At 45.7% G+C, this 22357-nt stretch overlaps 1 protein-coding gene across 3 annotated transcripts in view; it reads right to left on the reverse strand.

Moving 5' to 3' along the window:
* The window catches only part of Sv2b (synaptic vesicle glycoprotein 2B), a 190296-nt gene extending 171699 nt beyond the window's left edge, over nt 1-18597 (reverse strand). The window contains exon 1 of one of the 3 annotated variants that reach the window (XM_076545192.1): nt 18492-18597. The gene's annotated coding sequence lies outside the window, so the exon portion shown is untranslated. Of the gene's footprint in view, nt 1-17558; nt 17711-18232 lie in introns of those variants that run through there. The other 2 variants (XM_015996650.3, XM_006970049.4) reach the window with 2 other exon arrangements.
* Nucleotides 18598-22357: the final 3760 nt, after the last annotated feature.

Here is a 22357-nt window from a genome sequence, read left to right on the forward strand (position 1 = left end):
CATACAGTTTGTAAGCAATATAAGTCTCTGTGTTTACTTGGTTGGGTCTGAGCGGCTGTGGGACTGGCGGGTGACAAAGATTTGTCCTGACTGTGGGCAAAGCAGGAAAACTCTAGCTACATTTTACTTTTAAAATATTAATGTAAATAGAGGTTGAAGAATATCCCTTATCCACAATGCTTGGGATAAGAACTATTTCAGAAGCTGGATGTGGTGGCACACACTTCTAATCCGAGCACTTAGGAGGCAGAAGCAGGTGGATCTCTGAGTTCAAGGCCAGCCTGGTCTACAGAGTGAATTCAAGGACAGCCAGGGCTACACAGAGAAACCTTGTCTCTAAAAACCAAAATAATAATAATAATAATAATAACTATTTCAGATTGCAGAGGTTTTTTTTTCAGATGTTTTAATATCTGCATATACATGATGAGATGTCTTTAGGAGGGAACCCAATCCTAAACACAAAATCCAGTTACATGCACCTTATACACACAGCCTAAAGGCAACTTCATACGACATTCTTAGCCTGCCTGTGTTTATTACTGCAACCTGTCACACACAAAGTCAGAGATGGAATTTTCTACCTATGGTGTCTTGTTGGAGCTAAAAAACTTTCCAATGTTAGAATATTTCAAATTCCAGATGTCCCATTTGGAAATATTCAATCAGTGGATGGTTTTCTGAGGCAGGTGCAGAGGGGAAGAAGAGGATCCTTACAGAACTGGGGCCTGCCTCTTTAAATTATGGGTGTTCCCTTTCATGATTATATTCATGAAATATAATGGAAGTGCAAGGAGAACACTCTCCCGTCACTGGCTGTAAATGAGCTTTTTGGAAAGTGACTTAGCACAAATGAAGACCTCTTTTTAAGGTTTCCCATTTCCCAAATCTGCTTCCACAGCAAATATTTTCCAATCATAAAAATAATAATCATAAAGGGAGCAGCTACCTGGGTGGAAAACTAGAATCCTCACTAACTTCAGCCATAAACGCAGGTTATTTCCTATTCCCTTACAAACAGGAGAACCGGACCAGATCACATCAGGGATGATACATCAGTTTCGATAACCAGAGCCAGGAGTTGGGATCATCACTTGCTAAATTCAGCCAGGTCGCTGGGCAGCTTAGACCTAAGCATGAGAACAAGTCAATTGCTCACCATAGCTGTGGAGTGCCTTAGATACATCTTAATTTATTTCTTCATCCACTTTAGCCATCTAATCTCCTCTTGAAAGCTGAGAGCTTGTCAAATTAGGAAAGGATTTCTCTTTTAAAAGACAGCTCTTACCATTGGGAGAAGCTTGCTCTCCCAGAAATGTCAGCCTTTTGCTCGCTGCAAAGATAGGCTCCCTGCCTGCATTTTATTTATGTATTTTGGCCTCTACCTTATTCTAAAAAGTAGAGCAACTGGCCTGAGCATCCTGCAGGGGATCCCATCTGCTACAGGCCAGACAGAAGGCGTGGATTAACAGTAAGAGCCAGGAGCCCAAGCAGATCAGTCAGCGTGCCCGCCCACACCCGCAGCCCTGCCTCTGTGCAGACAGAGCTCATTAACCAGTATATAAAAGAATGGAAGGCTCCACACAGAGCTAAAGAGAGGCAGGACAGAGCCATGCAGAGGAGCCAGAGGCAGAGGAGGCCGATGTAGCATGTCATTCACACTGGAAAACCAAGTGAAACATACCAGTAACAATGGTAATTACAGCTGTGATGGTGAGATGCCCCTTTCTGGTGGGGTTGTGACTTAGACAAGCTCTCTGATGTTGATGGCATCTCTCTAGGCAGTTTTTCTAAGGCCATGTTGTCTTGGCCCTCTTCAGTACCTGTGAGCTTCTCAGTGAAGAAGTCCCTTTTCAGACGGTCCTTTTTTGTGATTCGGCTACTGTTGCCGCATCCCTGGGGCTTCTGCTTCCACCCGAAGCATCAACCTTTTTCCTGGGAGGCTCATGGACTTTCCCAAGCCCTCATAGAATCCAACAGACACAGTTGATTTATTCCCTTAGCCTATCTCCCATCTTCCCCCACAGGTGCCGGCTCTCCATGAAGCTATCGCCCCTCGTTTTCCAAGCTAAATGTACATTCTGTGTCTTCATATGGTCCAAAGTCAGGGGACATGCCAAGAGCTCTTGTGCATGGTCATCCCATTCTTATAGTATCACAGGTCAGGTCAGCAAGTTTCCAAGGACAAGTCATTGTTCTGACTCCCTTCTTATAAGAGCCTGCAGTGTCCATGAGGGACTCTCCCAGGACCTTCACCTGGGTTTGTAAAGCAAAGCATGTGTATTCTTGAGCAAGCACTTGCTATAGGTGAAGAAGCCAAGGAGCCTACCTTCCCTTAAGAGCCCTGTTCTTACAGGGACCAGGGAGCACTAAGGCCAGCTTTGATACCTCTTAGAAAGTTTTGCGGGACCTCAGAGGCTGAAAAAGTAGAGCGTCTCTGCATCCTACCACAGAGAAACTTGCAGATGTGTGTTCATTGCTGCATTATTCACAAGAGCAAAGAAACCAACCTGCCTAACTATCCGTCAACAGATGAATGAATGCCTCCTTAGCTTTTTGGCACTGTAATCAAAGACTGACTGTTTATTTCCTCTTACACTTCACAGTCCATCACTGAGAGGCGCCAAAGTAGAAACCCAAAGCAGGAACCTGGAGGCAGGAACAGAAGCAGAGAGCAGAGAAAAACACTGCTTATTGGCTTCCTCCCTGTGGCATCCTCAGCTTGGTTTCTTATACAACACAAACCCACCTGCCTGGCACTGCTCACAGTAGACTGAGCCCTCCCACATTAACCATCAATCAATAAAATGCCCTCCCACACATGCCACAGGCCAATTTGATGCAGGCAATTCCTCAGTTGAGGGTCCTTCTTATCAGGTGACGCTAGTTTATGTCTCACCAGCACAAACGGATGAACAAAATGTGTCTTATATATACATGATGAAATTTTAGTCAGCTAAAAATAATTAAAGCACAAAGTCAGTAGAGAAATATGTGTATCTGGGAAGCATTAATTGAGGTAACAAAGACTCAGCAAAACAAAAAGCTCATGTTCTCTCTCAAATGTAGAGAACCTCTACAAATCCTCATGTCCAGTTTTCAGATTTGTCCATTTAAGTTGGAGTGTCTGAAGTGGCAAGAAAACCAGAAAGAACCCATTAGATCATGGTCTCAAGGGAGGGGGTAGAGCACGTGTGATATGGAAGGAGGGGGAGAGATAACTGGGGAGGGGTGGAAAGGTTCAAATTGGCATAAGGGAGAAGAGAGGTGTTGGGAGAGTTAGCCCAAACCAAGGATTACGAAAGCCCATATGGAAAGCTACGGTTCTGCAAGCTGATTAAGAACGTAATTTAAGTTTGAGGCCAGCCTGGTCTACAGAGAGAGTTCCAGGACAGTAAGAAACTAGGTTTCAAAAAAAAGAAAAAGAAAAAGAAAGAAGGATGGAAGGGAAGGAGGGAGGGAGGGAGGGAGGGAGGGAGGAAAGAAGGAAGGAAGGAAGGAAGGAAGGAAGGAAGGAAGGAAGGAAGGAAGGAAGGAAGGAAGGAAGGAAGGAAGGAAGGAAGGAAGGAAAAGAAAATTATTTAACAAAAGGGAGTTTGAAGGGAAGCACCCTGACCCTGCACAGGTGGATAATTCTTCATCCAGAAGCCATAGATTATTGAACAAAAATCCCAGTGCTAGGCATGGGGCACCTCCCTGTGAATTCTTGGTCAATAAGGCCCAGAGGCCTCCAAAATAATACAAGCTTCTGGCATTGCTCTTGGTTGCCCACCATGACTAGACAATGAGATTATATTCCTGAAGACACCACATACAATATTTTTACCATCCTGGAATAACAAAAGGGAAGAGGCCAAAGACAGCTCTTTGCTCCCCACATCATGGTATACTCTGGCACTAGCTTTGGGCTCCATCTCAGGGCTATTTGCAGATTCCCGATCAGCAACAGCCCAACCAAATCCTGAGAGCCAAGGCCATTTTTCTGGGTCTGTCAGTGCACACAAAGATGAGACAGTCTTCCCTTCCAGGACTCGTGACCCTTCTCTGCACTTTGAAGAGAGGAAACCCCACTGGGAATTTGATCCACGGAACAATCCTGTCATTGTGAAGTGCAGTCAGACATGGCATACCTCATCCTCTGCCTATTTTTATTCACTCTAAGCAAATATCTCCACGGCTTCTTTTTTTTTTTTCCTCACTTGAAAGTTATTATACCACTGCCAGCTGCTGGGATTACACAAATAAATTGATAATAGCAAAGCAATATGCTGCCCCGTGTTCAAACATCACCACACAACAACAAAGCAGCCCGCAGTGCCAGCTCTCACTCACAGCCTGCAAACAGAAGCGGCAGAAATGAAGGCCACCCACTCTCCCAGCCTCAGGGGGACAGGGTTGCAGGCAATGTGGTCCCAGGGTGGAGTTTCACTCTTCCCTTGCCAATGTACTCTGTGTGCAGTGAGAATGTGCAAAGTCATGCTCTTGAGCAAAGTAACTCCCAGCAATTCAGACGCACCTCTTCCTTTGAGTGGGTTAGCACCCTGATGTCTATTCATCAAGCATATGGGTCTTCTAGTTATAAACAAGCTAGCGATTCTGAACAACAATGTAACAAATTTCATATTGAAAATGTTTATGTGTACTTTATAGACATGGAAAGGGATTCCTTACAAATTACTAGGCTATGATACACTCCCCTGGGAACAGGGATCATGTCTCCCATGCCTACCACTAATCCCAGTGCCTGGCACCATGAGCCATCAATAAACATTAACTGGCTAAATAAATAAATAAAGGTAAAAGAAGTTTAAGGAGGAAATCTGCATCTTTGAATTGCTTACTGTAGGGTTGCAAGATGGTTGTGAACACTTGTGCCCCCTAAGAAAGGAAGAAGAGCTAGAGAATTAGCCAGATTTTGAACGTCTTTGATGTCCTCCCAGGTCCTGGATGTCCCACACACTTTATTTCAGCAGGAGAAGTCAGCCCAGTGTGTGCCAGCTATCTGTGGAGTTCGCCTGCCCAGCAACTTAGAGTAGCAACTCTCTAATTTCCTTTTGGGGAACTCCCCACTACCCTCACCACACACAATTTTGGCTTTTCACCTTTGGGCCTTTGGGTCTGGGCATGGACCCCAACTGGGCCAGGCTGAGTTCTCTTGGCCCACAGTATGTATCTTAATCACACAAAGCCAGAAAAACCATTGTTGGGGGGCATTCCTCATGCATGAGAGGGAGAAGGCTGGATTGTTACAGACACATGGAGACCTTGCTAGAACAGAATAGAGAATTCACACCAGTGAGGACTCTTTCCACTGATTCACTATTTTGCACCCTCAGCAGAGGTCCTTGGCCTGACTCCTTCATGGGAGACCAGAGCAGTACAAAGTAGAAAATTTCAAGACAGAAATGATGGATCATAAATCTACCAAGGGTAGCAAGTCACCTCCCCTCTTGCATCCTCAGCCTCTTTCTCCATAGCATGAAGGAACTGGGATGAAATGCCCACAAAGGAGCCCTATATGTTAGGTCAACAGAAATTGACCCCCTGAATCTCGGGCATCGGCAGCACAAAACGCACATTGTCCGGCCGGCAAAGCTTTGAGTTTAAAGCAGTTAATCCCTTGGCTGATGACTCGAACAAAGAGGATTAACCTCAGCTGAGACACTCAGCATCCAAATATAGAGCAACCCCAAGCACACAGGAGAGATAGCACATGCCCCCACCTTCTCTCAGACGTTCTTTTTCTCCTATGTTCTTTCTCTCGCTCCCTTCAGTAAGCAGAGAGTTTAACCAGCACCTAAAAGCTAACCAGTTAGATGGTCAGGATCTCCTCCACATTCCTCCACTGCCTTCCTAAGACCTCCAATCCAACATCCATTGGTCCTTCTTTGAAATACACAGGTTCAAGGCTCTCCATGTTCAGTACTAACTAAACAGCATACATACACTGTGTGCAGGTAACCACATTAGACACCTGAGCTACAACAGAGCCTCTCAACTCTCAGAGCCATGGGAATGGTCCTGTAGTAAGCTGTATGTATACCCTACTCAGTGCTTCACACTCTCACCTCCTTCCGGGTTCTGCGACAAACGCAGGAAGCAGCTCTTATGGTGACCGTTCCACAAGTGAGGAAGTCGACACTGAGCAGTTAAACAGTTTGCATGAGGTTAGGTAGCCTGTAAGTATAGGGGAAAGCCTCTTGGTTTCAATATGAAAGGAAATTCTAGTACATTCCCAACATTTTGCAAAAGTCAGAAACAGTGGGAGAAAGAAAAGGGGGGTTGTTGGATTTTGGTCTTTTGCCAGAGTATATTGTATTTATGCAATAACTAGAAAGACCCTGGAATCATAGACAGTGGTGAGCTGCCATGTGGGTGCTAGGAATTGAACCCAGGTCCTCTGGAACAGGAACCAGTGTTCTCAGTCGCTAGGCCATCTCCCCAAGCCCTGTACTTATATAAACTTAAAGCATACCAAAAGAACAGACAACCTGAGTCATCCCACCCATAGCTCTTTTTTTTTTTAATATCTGTATGACCAAAAAACATTCTATATCTTCTGCAGCGTGTTGCCATAAGCTTGCAAAAAATTGTTTATTGAACTCCAGGCTCTGTGCTGGTAACAATCACACTAACCATGGCAGAGGTGTCAGCGGGTTCCCATTGTTTCTTAACTTGGTTCAGCCCTGTACAGGGCCAATCAGTGGTGAAAGACCCATTCTCATATCATCCAACAAAGGAACTGTAATGTGATCACACCCACCTGAAGTCTGCATGGTCAGGAAAAGGAAGCAAAGATTTCTGATGAACAGTTTCCCAGTATTTGTCACAGGCTCCAAATGTGCATAGTAAATATGGTTATTTCCAAAAAGAAGAAGAAGAAGAAGAAGAAGAAGAAGAAGAAGAAGAAGAAGAAGAAGAAGAAGAAGAAGAAGAAGAAGAAGAAAAGAAAGAAGGAAGGAAGGAAGGAAGGAAGGAAGAAAGAAAGAAAGAAAGAAAGAAAGAAAGAAAGAAAGAAAGAAAGAAAGAAAGAAAGAAAGAAAGAAAGAAAGAAAGAAAAACAAGAAAAGAAAGAAAATAAGGCAGTGTGCTTAAATGCATAGTGGGAGTTGTGGATGGGTTTTCCTCTTCCTGGTTCTCTGGATACCTATAATGTGGTTTTCATATAATCAAAATGGCCAGGAGGAGAATGGGGTGAAGTCCCTAGTTGGTAAGGCTTTGAACAGGTGGAACCACATAATCTGAGCAACTAGCTGAGAAATCAATCCAATCCTTGCTGTTCCCTGCCTCTCTAGAACATAGGATGCCAGGCCCCACTCCAGACTTGCTGAATCAGCACCTCCTTTTAAAATCTCCTTGTTCTGGGGAGGCACTGTTGAAGCTTGCCCCTCTCCCACACCTGTCCCAGAGTGCACAGGTATTTCCACATTGTCTGTTCTGGGCAGTGATGTTCTAGGGACTTCTTTTTCTTTGTTAAATGTTTTCCAGAGTCTGTGCCTTAAAACCTCACCAAGCCACCCACCATAGTTTTTGGGGCTGAGTTTCCTTATATGGATGGCTATCTGAGATCAGGGCCAAGTCTAACTCCTGATCTACTCAGGTCACACACAGCCCAACCTGTGACTGGGGAGCTGAGGATTCAAGGGACAGAACAGTTAGCTTCTCTGCAGGGCACAAGGCTCCTTGAGTTCTTTCCTACTTGATGCATTCAGTGATGACTGAAACCCAGCTAGCTCTTTCTGGTTCTACCCGGGAGTTTGTTAGCTAATATTGCCCTGAGCTACTGTTTTGTTTTGTTTTGCTTTGTTTTGTTTTGTTTCCATTGCTTTCTTATAGATTCCCTCTTCTTAAAGCTTAATTTTTATGTCTTTCAAGAATAGAAGGGGGGAGAGAAGGAGAAAAGAAGAGGAGAGGAGGGGAGGGAGGAGGGCAGGGGAGAGGAGAGAAGAAAAGAGGAGAGGAGAGGAGAGCAGCAGGGGAGGACAGGGGAGGGAAGAGGAAGACAGGGAAGGTGAAGGAAAGTGATGGGCAGGGAGGGAAGGGGTAAAGCCAAGCATGGTGGCATGCGCATGTAACCCCATCACTAAGGAAGTGAGGCAGGGGAATCACAAGTTTGAGGCCTGGATGAGCAATACAGCAAGAGAGAAACTGGATAGATTAAATAAATAGAAGATAGATGAGGTGAGGGGGGAGTGCATTTACTCTTTGGACACTTAAGTGGCTGTGTGGAAGACACGTTTTCATTTATCACAGGGATAAGATATGTTCTCATTTATCACAGGGACAGGAGTGCCATGTCCCCTGCACCCTCCAGGGTCAAGATCAGGAGCTCCTGACTTTGCTGTGTCCTCTTCAGCCCCGTCTCCCAGGCCCAGAACTCCACCTAGAACATACTGCTTTTTCCTCTCCCTCAGACCTGGGCCATATTCCAGCTGGGCTCCCCACATCGGTGCCATCTGCTACCCCCCCACCATCAGGCAACCGTCAGCCTCAGTGACTGCCAAGAGGGCAGAGGCCTCAGGCCAGGCAGGAGGAGCAGCAGCAGGAGGAGGCTTCACTGGGCACAGCCAGGAGAGTCCCGGAACACTAACACATTCAGAGTAAGCTGCTGTGGAACCCACCAGGGCCTGGGAAAGCTGGTAAGCTCCTAAGAGGCTTTCTGAACCTAATGATGAAGGGAATCCAGGCCCCATTTTCCTATTCTCTCTTGATCTCTCATAGAAAGTTATATTTCTGCAGTCCCATAGTGGGCCCTGGTCCTCTCTCTATTTTTTTTTTTTTTTCGAGACAGGGTTTCTCTGTGTAGCTTTGCGCCTTTCCTGGGACTCACTTGGTAGCCCAGGCTGGCCTCGAACTCACAGAGATCCACCTGGCTCTGCCTCCCAAGTGCTGGGATTAAAGGCATGCACCACCACCGCCCGGCCCTCTCTCTATTGTTAATTTACCATAAGATCTTAAGTAAGTTATTTGCTTCTCCCTGGACAAATAAGGAGTAAAGACTTCTTGCTTCCTAAGCTCCCTTCAGCCCTGAAACACTAAGATCCTACAATCCAGCTCAGGCCTGCCTCTGCCTGGGACATGTTCTGGATCTGAAAGGGAATGTGGCCAACATTTCCCTAAGGCAAAGCCAGTCCAACCAGAAAGAAATGATGGACAACGCCATTATCCAGGGCAGGTTCTCGTCCTTCTCCTTAGCAGGTTCATTTGCAGCTTCCATCGTGGAAAGACCGTGGACACAGAATCGTGACATCTTCCTACCTACAGGAGTTCTGGAAGTGTGGCACTTCTGTCCCTCACTGACCTTCCAAAGACGACAGCTGAAGCACCTGGTAGCACCCGGCTCCCACACTCAACAGTCTGCTTCTGCCACTGGACACCTGAGGTGCAAGGCTATACATTTGGAAAAACCACCTTGTCCAGTATCTATGCAGAGCTGATGGAGAAAGAAATGCAGTTCTGTAAAGGTACTTGTGTCTGTGGGTTCTTGTCTCTCAGCCTCGGGCTATCCCATCCCTAAAATGGGTGCAGGGAGAAAGTTGTGGTGTCCTAAAAGACACTAAGTTCTGAGGCATTAAACAGTCACCATGGTATTAGGGAGAATTTTTTTTTCAGGAAAAGAAAATGTACACAGGAAGCTGAGGCAGAAGGATCAAAAGTTGGATGCCAGAAAAAATTCAGTGGGCAAGAGCAGTTGCTGTGCAAACCATGAGGACCTGAGTTTGGATCCCAGCACCTGCCGAGCACGGCCACAAACACCTATGACCATAGCACTGTAGGGAGTGGAGACAGGAGGATCACTAGGATCTTCATGCCACCAGCTTCCAATGAGAGATGCCATCTGGAAGGAATATGGTGAAAAGTGACAGATCAGGACACCCATTGTCCTTCTCTGACCCCTTCATCCATGCTCACAGGTAGGCATATCCACATAGGCAAATGCACACATAATACACAAAGTGAAAGAGGAGAGTGGGGGGGGGGAGGGAAGGAGGGAGGGAAGGAGAGGGAGAGAGAAAGAGAGAATTCGATTTGGATTCAAACGTGAATGAATGCTGCTGTCTTTCCTGCCACACAAGCTCTGAAGACGGACAGGCACTGGCGGCAGCACAGCAGACATTTCTACAGCAAACAGGCAGCCTCCAGAGGCACAAAGCATGAAGGCAGGAGGCAGGGAGAAACCATGAGCTCCTGCATGCATGCTCATGATATGCTAATGATCAAGTCATCGCTGTTTAATGTTTGCCCAGGTCAATGAAGAACAACCACAACAATCTTTGGCCAGTAGAATAAGGGCCATGTCATTTGCTCATTAGTGTATCTAATAACCACACACTGAGTGTATGTCTCTCTGTGGTGTGGAGAAAGAAAGCCTCCTGGTATAAGACCATGGGGCAGATTTTGGGAGAACAGTCCTCAGGAAACTCTGATAAGAAAAGCTGGGCCTCTACACTCCAGGTGACTGTGAGATTTCATTTCATCATGAAATGCCAACACACTATGCCCCACTGTAGAACTGACTTAGGAGGCTGGATTGTGATATAGAAAATAGACTGATTTCCCTCAGAGTCACGTGGGCCATCTCTGTCCCACAAGGTTCATTAGTCATCTGTCTAATGCTGAATACTAGATGCTTTATACAAAATACCTAACAGCAATGCCAATGTCACACACAAGTTCTCAGGTCTCCCTTCACATGGAATCACCACATCCTCCAGCTGATATGGTGATGCTCTGGCTAACACTGAGTTCAACACAGTTCCAAATCAAGGAATGAGAAGAGTACTGCAGAGCCCTTGGGTGGTATTCCAGTCATCGTTGTCGTCCTTATCATCATCATCATCATCATCATCATCATTTGATAGCTGAGGAAAGCAAAGCTCCAAAGAAATTAAACAACTTGCTCAAGTTTACACAACCAGAAAGTAGCAAAGCCTGAGTTCAAACTCAGCTAGGTCTGATGCCAAACCCACTGCTCTATCATAAACTCCCTGTCGTCAGACCTAGCAGCCACATTTAAACATTAGGTGAGCTTATTACGTCTTCTGAGTTTCTATTTGTCTATTTTCTATTGCTGTTATTGCTATAACAAAATACCTGGGGCTGGGAACCTTCTGAAAAGCTGCTGACCTGGCATGCAGTTTGGGAGGCCTAAAGGCCATGACTGAGTGACATCTGTTTGCCCTCTGGCAAACCCCAACATGTCAGAGAAGCAGACAAAAAAAACAGACGTGTGGAAAAAGGCCTTGCTTCATTCAGCCTAATCCTATGAGAGCTAAGTCACTCCATGAACCCAACACTAATGCTTTTGAGGACAATGGCCCCAGGAGCTAATTACCTTGTTCCACTCGCTAGCACCTCAGTACTATCACACCAGTGAACAAGCTCCCAGAGGATGAACTTTGGAGGGTGCTGTGTGACTTTCCTTTATGGACGTAAACAAAGTCTTCTCCCTCCAACAGGGTACCCAACTTGAGCTTGATGAACTACTGAGTTTCTTTGGCTTAAGAACAGAAGCATGGGAGAGAGGTTGCTGACGGCAGGATGGGTGACCCCAAAGCAACCACATCACCGGAAAGTTCTCACCTCAGCATGGATAATGACTTCCCACAGCTACATCGATGGAGTCCCCCATTCAGTTAACCTCCCAACCTCAGATCAGAGACCACAGCACCTGGTTCGACATCTTGAGATCTCCGACCTCTGTACCCTAAGACCATGAGACCATATACTGCTGGGGCAGAATTGCATACAAGGAAGAGGAGGGGATGCAGAACTGAGTGACTGGAATCTCAGATGAGGGTCAAATGACCATTCTCACCCCCTGTTTCTATGAGGGAACCTCAACCTTGTTGAAGGTCTCCTGGTGTAACCATGGGTGCTCTGATTAAGATAGGAATGGCTATTACTCTCACATGAACTAAAACTAAACCATGGGAGGTTTCCACTTTTCTTCACCTCTCTCTCTGTCTCTGTCTCTGTCTGTCTCTGTCTCTGTCTGTCTCTCTCTGTCTGTCTCTCTGTCTCTCTCTGTCTGTCTGTCTCTGTCTCTGTCTCTGTCTCTGTCTCTGTCTCTGTCTCTCTCTCTCTCTCTCTCTCTCTCTCTCTCTCTCTCTCTCACACACACACACACACACACACAATCACTTTCAATTACAGTACCTGCTTTTTCTTATTCCAGCCCTCCTACCCCAGATATTACGAACATAACTCACACTCACTCCAAATCAGCCTCTCTCTGAGGAGTCATTGAACAGCACCTAGTCTGGGATGGAAACCCTTCCAACCTTCTCATTTTTTTCAATAATGCTACTGCCTATGTCTCCCCTTTTATAAACAGAAACACATTATACAAGACACTGTAGACGTGCGATTCTTCAAACAAGCTGGTGACATGCTTTCACTCAGCATAAGTTGATTTAAATAATGTTCTCCCCCTTCCAGAATTTTTCCTTGCTGCTTCTGCTTCGTCTCAAATTAAACACAGTACAATAATAATCCAAGAACATCACACCCCTGAATTTCAGCCGCTTCTCCCTGAAGAATCTTTTCTCCTTTTTTTGGAAGTCTGAGCTATTTTTTGGCTTCTCCATGTCTCCTGCTTTGTTGCTCTCTCTGAGACGTAAGCAATTGGAACCTTCACATTTAAAGTCAGTTTTTATTCCCCAGGATCTACAGTAAGTCTCCCATGAGACATTGAGAAGAAAGGGGATTTCTTCAGGGAGGGACTTACCCTTCAAGGCTCACCAGAGCAAGCCTTTGCAGTCACGTCTAGTGAAACCACTGCTTTCATTCCCCCTGCAGATGGTCACTGAGCACATGGCTGGCAGGATTCTGGACCCCGGCCACATAGCAGTGACTTGGCTCATTGACCGGACAAATAAAGACCTTGTTGGTATTATTCAAACTTACGTCTCCCTCCTGGGCTTCTTCCCTGAACTCTACACCTTTAATATATCTATGAACCTGACCTCTCCTTTGGCTATCCATTGGCTCATCTTCAACGGCAGTAATGGCTAATCTATCCAGCCCCTTACCTCAGAGCAAGGAATCAACTTTTCTTGTGCCCAAAGTGCTACTCGTTACAAATCTTGTCTGCTCTACCACCAAATATATCCAGAATTTGATTGCTTTTTACCATTATAACTACCATCCCATCTGATCCAGACCACCATCACCTCTTCCCTGCATCACGGAGGTAACAACACCCTGACTGATGTCCTTAGTCTAAGCTCCAAAGCTCAAGTGATTGCTCTGAAACATAAGTCAGATAAATGTAGCCTGTGCTCAGAATTCTCCAGCGGCTTCCCATCTAACTCAAAATCAAAGCCAAAGCCCTGGATTCCCCAGCTCTCCTGATATCACAAACTATTGTGCTCACTGTTTCTCATTGGGCTCATTCTACAGAGGCCTACCTCCTGTTCCTGAAATGTGCCCACCCTCTGTTGCCTCAGGACGTTCACATTTGTTTACCTTGCTTTGAATGGTCTTCGGTGGCTCATTCTTCCATTTCCCTCACACCTGTCCTCACATCTTATTTCTACCCCTTACTTTGCTGTACCTTCCCAACCCCATTCAAATATCTCCCTCCTCCTTTCCCTGTTTGGTGATCCTTAATTGTCTGATGTAATATACATATATTCATGTATTTATATATTTACCTCCCCTATTGGAATGAATGTTCCATGGGGTTATGTGGTGATATTTTGTTGTACTCTAGTAAAATTTGCCTGAAGATCAAAGGACAGAGCCAGGCACTAGATTAAACATAGAGGTTAGGCAGTGGTGGTACACACCTATAATCCTAGGACTCCTGAACCCTTGTCCCTTCCTTACCCAAGGAGACTTAGTTATTAAGATCCAGACATACCAAATCCTTCCCCTCCCTGCACCCTGCTCTTTGCCATGCTGAATCTAATTGCTTCTTAACCTTTCAGCTAAGATCAACTGAAGAAGTGGAATCTGTTTCTTTACGCCTCACACTGGCTCCCTCATATGTTGTTGTTGTTGATAAACAAGGGTCAAGTGATGGTATGTCACCTATATGCTTAGGCTTGGAGAGTCCATGAATATTTCCATCCTCTTTCTTTCTTTTCTTCTCCTCTTCTTCTTTTTTTTTCCTAGACAAGACCCCATATAGTTAAAGTTGGCCTTGAACTTACTATGTAGCAAAGGATGACTTTGTACTTCCAATATCCAGCCTCTACCTCTCCCATGCTGATATTTCAGACATGCATCATTGTGCAGTTTATATGGTAATGGGGACCAAATCTGGGGCTTTGCGCATGCTAGGCAAGCCTTACTGGCTGAGCTACATCTCCAGCCCACACACTTCCACTTTCTCTTGGCTCTCTGTCCTTGCAATGTGAAAACTCCCAGCAATACTTGGAAAAGACAACGATGATCAGAGCCAAGCCATCCCAGCTCAGGTCATCCCAAATCAGCCGTTTTTCAGACTCTCTCTCTCTCCATCAATTTGTTCATCCAAGCCACATGAACAGGCACAGCAGAGACCAACCAAGCACAACTCAGATCTGAAGATCTCTCAGCCACTCCATACACATGAGAGAAAATAATAAATGCTGGTTGCTCAAGGTCAGTGAGTTTGAAGGTGGCTTATTCCTTAGCCTCAATGAGAAGACAAACCCTAAGGTGTGTGACCAGTCCTTCAGGTAGGCATCTAAGCATCTTTGCTCCCCATGGCTTGGCTGTCATAATGGGGGGGGGCGGGGGGCCGAGGGGTAGGGGACACGTCTTGCAGGACTTACATACACTAGCAAAGGAACACAGTGTTTCAGCCACTGCAGATCAATAGCCTGGCATGCAGATGAACAAAACCACTCTGACATAGCCCAGAGAGACAGATCAGGTTTCTGAGACTAAAAAGTATGACTAAGAGCCAGACCTTGGATAGGAAAATGCACAGAAATAAATGTTTTCTCCTGAGATGAATTGGATGATGGCCAGCCAGTCACCCTGACCTTGACCCAGCCTCCCCGCATCCTATTTCACAGATGCTTTGACAAGGCTTGCAGCCATCAACCCCCCATTTTGCTCATGGAACACTGCAGTAGGCTTACTGCACCACAGAGAACTGATGGAGCCCTCAGATCCCCAAATACTGCTTTCTCCAAAGGGCAAAGCAGCAAGCTGTGATCTTTATATTAAGCTTCTGGATGGAAGCCCCAAATAAATTCACCACCCAGCCATACATAAATGCACTCCATAGTGCACTGAAGGTCAGTATATTTCCAGATGATTCCCAATTGTTTCCATAGTCACAGAAATTCTTGCCAAAGAAAAGAGAACACAGGCTAGCAAGGACAACACCTGCTGAACTGGTCACTAAAGGTGACTCTTTGGTTCATTTGAAAAAGGAACAAATGCAAACACAGCTCTCAATATGGGTTATAGGAATCTCAGCCATCTCTTCAGTCTCTGTTTGTCTTACAAAGATGCAGCCCCCTGCTTGCTGCATTAGATCATGTTTTGAAAGACCCAGGTACCACTTCCTACCAAATAACCTTCTTCTAAGCACAGAGCTTAGGAACTCGGCCAAGTCCTTAAACAAGAAGTCAGTGCCACATCTTAGTGGCAAATATGTAAACATAAATCACAAGAGGCAAGACAACATTGACCTTGTCATGTTGTCTTCAGTCAGTCCCCACCACTATCCCCCTCATTCACACAACTCAGCTTCCTGGGTCTCTTTCTTGTTCTCGTCTGAACATATTTGTCTCTTGTCTCTGGCTTCTGTGGGTTCTGTTACTCTACCCACCATGCCTGGCCTCCTCCCTCACTTTCCCCAGAGCTGATCAGAAGGACTCCCTGACCACATACATAGGTAGAGACAGATAGATGATAGATAGATGGATAGATAGATAGATAGATAATAGATAGATAGATAGATAGATAGATAGATAGATAGATAGATAGATGACGGATAATAGATAGATTCCAAGACCACTCCAAACCCTTGCAGCATTCCTCATGCTTCTTACTCTGTTTTCTTTTTCTCCATCACACTAGCCTCTGATCTAATATGCTAAACACTTACTTAACTGTTCATCACCACACGCACACACACACACACACACACACACACACACACACACATACACACACACACTTTGCTCAAGTCTATAACCCCTACATTTAGAGAAGTACCTGGCACCATGGTAGGAACCCAATGAACAAACTTTCATTTCTTAAGCAGTGACTTCATGCCAGATGGTTAATATATGACAATTGCTTAACAACGAACAAATACTTTTAAGTGTGTTTTACATAATTATCATGACAGATCCCGAAATCAAAGCTCAGATAAAGGCTAAGATACTTGCCTAAGACCCACACCAACTCTCTTTAAGTAGTCAAGGCCACACTACCCACAGTGTACCAGGCTATCATTCAAACATCATCATCTGGTGGTTTGGGTTACAAAACGCATGTAAGGCACACTTCTGGCAACAGGAATATCCCATGAGCACTTATTTGTGTCATTGGCCACTCTTTATCCCAGAAGAATCAACCCCAAAGCTAGATGTTGCTCTCCCAGAGTAGACTAGTGGTAACAACTTTAGCTTTCCTTTATTCCACCATGGGGGACAAACGGGGTCAGAGTTGTCCTGAACTGTACTGGGACATGAACAGCCATGAAGGAAGGAAGGAAGGAAGGAAGGAAGGAAGGAAGGAAGGAAGGAAGGAAGGAAGGAAGGAAGGAAGGAAGGAAGGCAGAAACCGATCTGCTCTGAAACTCCCTTAGAGTTTTCCAGAGATCTTGCCTTGGTGAAATGCTATTTCCATCTTTCATAGCCCAGGAATTTAGGGAAACACTTATTTTTTAAAAAAAAAAAAAAAAAGTACAAAGCCTGACCTGCACTGGTGTGCTTCCCCCTCGGTGCCAGCCGAGTGCCTAGTTGGCACTAGTCTTGTTCTACAAACATCAACTCGGCCTTCCCATCAGCAATGATGGTGATGGGGTAGGAGAGGACTGTAGGTCACTCAAGACCAATGGACCAAGAGACAAATCCAATCTCTGCTAAGCCCCGAGGGGGCTTCGTTTTAAACTAATCCCCTTCTCTTCTCTGCCACCACCCACTCTGATTTTCACCCCCACGGTCCTGAACTGGTTACACCTGCTCACTACAGGTGTTCGTCCGCCACCGGGTGTGAGCTGGTGCAATGTTAGGACTTCATTTCCATCACCTCTGCGTCCCTAAGGATCAATCCCACCTCTGACACTTATTGACGACGTTAGGTAAGTATTTGCTGACTCAGCGAAGCTGCAGCATGAGCCTCACATTACCAACTGAATCCCCTAGCAAGCAGAATAAGTCGCCTCTTCCGCACAGGGCAGGCAGCAAAAGCGTAAAAGAGACCTCTGAGCTGGCCGCAACGTCTAGTTCGCCACCAAACCACACATCTCTCATCCCTTACCTGCCCCTCCCTGAGGCCCAGAGCCACCCACGTTCACCTTCCAAACATGCTTAGGAAAGAGCAAGCATCCCCTAGCGCCCCACCCTACCTTACCAGAGCCCAACACATCGACGTTAAGTTACCTTTAAACTGAGCCTTTTCGCATCCGCGATTTCTGGATGAAAGATAGCATTTGGGCAGCCGCTCTGCTGCACCCCGTCAGATGAGAGATCTACCACCCATCTGCTGAAGGAACAGCAGCGCCTTGCTCCTCCCTGGCTAACTGCATTTGCTCACCCATCCCTGCAAAACAAATCATGTTCTTTTCCTTGCGCTAAAACCATCCGTCAATAAATCCTGAGTCCCTAAGAAACGGCTCCCACGCCCGCGGAGGGCGCCCTCCACACAGAAAAAAAACACACACTCACAAACCCCAGTCCAGAGTCAGCAGGTGTGGGCATGTGTTTAATCTGTTCTTTGAAAACAAACCGGTCTATGAGGAGTAGGGTTGAAACTAAAGGGATGCCCAGGAACCGTGTGGAAAGCAGCTACAAATGTCAGTAGCCCAAGTTGGGAAACTATTTACCGCGCCAATAGTTCACCGGGTTTCACTCCTAGTCCTGGGGAAGACCACGTTCAAAACAGCGCTCAGCCCCGGGCAGCAGCAAGTGCTTCCTTTTCGGAGCTGCTTTCCAACTCCGCTGTCCTTTGAGGTTTTCCCCATCAACCGCACCCAGCGGTCCCAGCCTAGGGCTCAGCCTGTCAGACCTGGGAACCCGGGTCTGCACGCACCGCGTCAAGGATCGCTATCCCCTACCTGGGTGGAAAATCCGCAGCGAGCCGGGCAGCAGCCAAGCAGCGTCAGTCTGGACAGCCGCGGCTAACGCAGCGCCCGGGCGATCCAGACCAAAGCAGGCAGGCGCTTGCGGGAGACACACCTGCACCGCCCCGCCCTCGTCGCCGTTGCCACCACCCGCCTCTGTGCAGCGCGCTCCCTCCCCTCTGCAGCACCCCAGCCCTCCCGGGGCTCCTGAGTTCTCTATTCAGCAGGATCAGAGCCTAGCCCAGGCACCAACCTTATTCACTGCGGAAAGCTCTTTGCGTCTAAGCCCCTTTCGGATTCAAGAGTTCAGGATAGGTTGGAGGGGAGCCCGCGCCCACTCCCAAGTCCCGCCCTCCGCTTTCTGGATTTGCATATGGACAGATCTGCAAACTTCTTATTCCATTAGGTTGGTTCCCAGTTGACTATAGTTATCTTGTTTTTTCCACCCTCCCATTTAAGGCAACAAGGTGCATATGACTCTAAGCTTGGTCCCCAATGCCTGACCAACCAGGGTATGTCAGAAGACAAAGTTCTTGGGCAGTGGGACCCTCGGTTTATGCCATCCCCCAAACAAGCTGAGATCATGAATGTTGACAGATCGCTCAGGCCTTGTTAACTCCTTTGGAACTGAAAAAGAGCCTGCTTGGCCGGTGGAGGGCCCAGAGGGGAGTGAGGAATATATTGGAGGGGTTTGGATATATTGGAGAAAGGCTCTAGCAATTTTCTTCTTTCCAATGCCCCCCAACTCTTGTTCAGAGCCGGCTCACAGCCACAATTCAGCCGGCCTGGAAAGACTTTTTTTCCAAGCACGGGGCTCCTTCTAGAAGGAAATAAAGAGTCAAATAACCATTAAAATCTATTTAGGGGAATAAAGGGGACGACTGGGAGAAGGATGTCTATGCACCGCATGAGTAGGTCAGAAGAGGGCATCGAACACCCTGAAAATGTAGTTACAGACAGCTGTGAGCGGCTGCATGGTTGCTGGGAATTGAACCCTGGTCCTCAGAAGACCAGCGAGTGCTCTTAATCTATGAGCCATCTCTCCTGCCCCAAATCTTAATATTTTTTAATAACAAAAGTAAAGAAAAAAAGAAGGTAATACAAATGTCTGTAAATAAATAACAGGGTAAATAAATTACCATAGTAATATTAAAAATTATGCCGGAGAAAATAACTAAAAAAATGAAGTTAGATCTTTACGTCATATATCAAAACTAACTCATAATAAGTCAAAGACCTAAATACAAGAGCTAAAATCATAAAATCCCTACAAAAATATGACATTGCATTTTGCAATTATTTATTGAATATAATCCCAAAAGCCTAGATAATTCAAAATTAGTTTATTTTATCAATATGCCAGTAGTCCTAGCACTCAGGAGGCTAAAGCAGGAGAATTTCAAGTTCAAAAATAAAGACACTATCTCAAAAAACCAAGTCTTTGGTGTGTGTGTGGGGTGTGTGTGTGTGTGTGTGTGTGTGTGTGTGTGTGTGTGTGTGTAAGAAACAGAAAGAGAGAGGGAGAGAACAGCAAAATCAGAACTCCTGTTTTCACACAGGTGTGCCCGAGGTTTGACTGTCTCACTGTGCTTATCACAGGACTGGCCCTCCAGGGAAAACTTTCATTCTCATCCCACAAAGGCACAACATAAATTCATCTGCCTTTTTAGGACCCCACCCACCCGCAAGCCTGTCACAACTGGGCATTCAGCAGATTCCCTGAGCACTTCTGACGGCAAAGCAGCTCCTGGCACCAGGTGCTGTTCTAACGTGTCTTCAGTACGGCCCCTCGGTCTACAGCAAGCCTGGCCTCCAATCCATCCTCGACCTCAGGGATACCCAGCCCTAAGAGAGAAAAGAGCAGTTCTGGCTCTCTGAAAAGGGTTCTTCCAGCTTGGAACTTAATTTACCTGGTCCTCTGTGCTTCCAGTGACCTCCGATATGTTTTAACACCATTTCTACAACTGATTCATTTTTAGTGGATTTTCGGCTGCATGAGACAAATGACTTGTTACCATTGATTAAACATTACTGAGAATCAGGAACCAACTTGCTGATTTTCTGTCCTCACAATATTTTATGAGGTCTGTAGCATTTTCCAACAGGTTATATAACCTGCCAAAGTGTGAATAATAGTACATAGTGAAACCAAGAGAGAAAGAGAAGCTGTCTGGATCCCAAACCAACTGTGGTAACGATGGCCACAATCTATGGTCTCCAGTGTTGGGAACAGCCTTTTCTTTAAGGGAAAAGAAATGGAATCCAATGTCTAACTGAGAATCTAAATGAGATATCATTTTAAAAGGCTCTTTTGTGATCTGCTTTGAGTCAGATGCATAAAGAATTGGTTTTAAATTCAAGGCACATCTCTCAACAAAATTCTAGTGTAGAAAAGTAAATAAGTTTTCCCTGTTCCTCAAGACCCAAAGAACAAACTTCATGCACTCCATAGAGGCTTCTGTTTCTTTCTTTTTTTCTTTCTTTCTTTTTTTTAATAAGCACAAGGGACCATTCAATTGTCAGCATCTTCCTGTCACAGAAGATTATTATCAAGTGTGAGTACCCACTTCATTAACATGAATACTTCTCAGAAAGCATGTTTGTCATTTCAGTTTTGAAATGTAAGAACAGCAACAACTTAAACTCTTAGAAGAGCAAAAGTTACCACTAGGCGATATGGGAAAAGGCTCATTGTGTTTGTGTTTTGTAAAGCCCAGACACGGGTGAAAGCACAGAAGCCACTGGACAGACAGCTTTGGGCTCCTGCCTGCAAAGGGCAAGCGACAGCTGAAGTGGAGTGGAAGCCACACATTCTGAAAAGTCCTGGGATTCATTCTGCAGGCCTTTGACTAATAGAAATCATAATCCCTTTTGTGGTTTTCTAGGAGAATGAATCTCCTCCACTTCCTGCCCTGCCAGAGAGGGAGTTCAGATAGTAATAGACCCAGAAGTTTTGGAGGGGAGGGGTGTGTTGTGTGTGTGTGTGTGTGTGTGTGTATGTGTGTGTGTGTGTGTGTGTGTGTGTGTGTGCGCGCGCGTGTGTGCGCGCGCGCGCGCGCGCGCCGCGCGCGCGCTCAGGTGCATGTGCTTGTCTGTGAATATGTGCTCAGGTGCCCTTCAGGCACCATTTGCCTTCTTCTGTGAGGCATGGTCTCTCATTGGCCTGGAATGCAATAATTAGGCTAGTCAGGCTGGCCTTTGAGCCCCCAAGATCTTCCCGTCTCTGCCTCCTCATACTGGGATTACAAGTGTGTCACCATGCCTAGTTTTGTTGTTGTTGTTGTTACTGTTGTTTGTTTTTGCTTGGGTTCTTGGTTCAAACTCAGGTCCCTGTTCTTGCACAGCAAGCTCTTATCATCCGAGCTATTTCCTCACACCTGGTAGTTGGTATCTAAGAGGAAAATATAACCCAATACTACAGGTACACTGAACAAATTCTAGAGATTTTGGTCTGCAGATTTTGAATATGAAATCAGGAAAAGAAAGGGAATCTACCTGGTCTCTCTCTGCTCAGGATATGCTCTGCTCCCATTGCCCTCTCCTGCTTCCCAGGCAGCTAGAAGAGGCAGTGACTGCCACACACTGACAACTGCTGACAGACTCCCCAGTTCATCCTGAATTTTATCACTGTTTAAATTTTGATGATTCAATTACGCTATCATCAAACAGTGTTAAAATGCCACAGCCCTGTATCAAGAAGCTCTCAACAGTAATGTCCTCACTAACAATCAACTTCAGTGGTGCCTTTAAGTGGTGTGCTTGCCATTGAAAGGGTTCTCTGTATGTCCATGCTAATCCCCAAAATCCTGCAGGTGTTTGTGCATGCTGTTTTTATTTTAGAGATCAAAACACTTAGAATGGTCAGTTTGTTTTCAAGCAATAAATGATGGAGTGGAGAGGTACATCATACTACAATCCAAAGCCTGGATTCCTTCCAAAAAAAATCACTCTTCTAGTCTGTGCAGATGCATCAATCTATTCCTTATATTTTGTACTTATTCTCTCTTGTGTGTCTTCCCACAAGCATCTTCTCCTCCTAATGCTGCTGGAGCTCTTAACTGTAAAAGTCAATTTTTGACAAACTCCTGTTGAGAGTCCACATTCTCTGAGAAATCTTTC

The sequence above is a fragment of the Peromyscus maniculatus genome, chromosome 1, assembly GCF_049852395.1.
Source record: "Peromyscus maniculatus bairdii isolate BWxNUB_F1_BW_parent chromosome 1, HU_Pman_BW_mat_3.1, whole genome shotgun sequence".
NCBI lineage: Eukaryota > Metazoa > Chordata > Mammalia > Rodentia > Cricetidae > Peromyscus > Peromyscus maniculatus.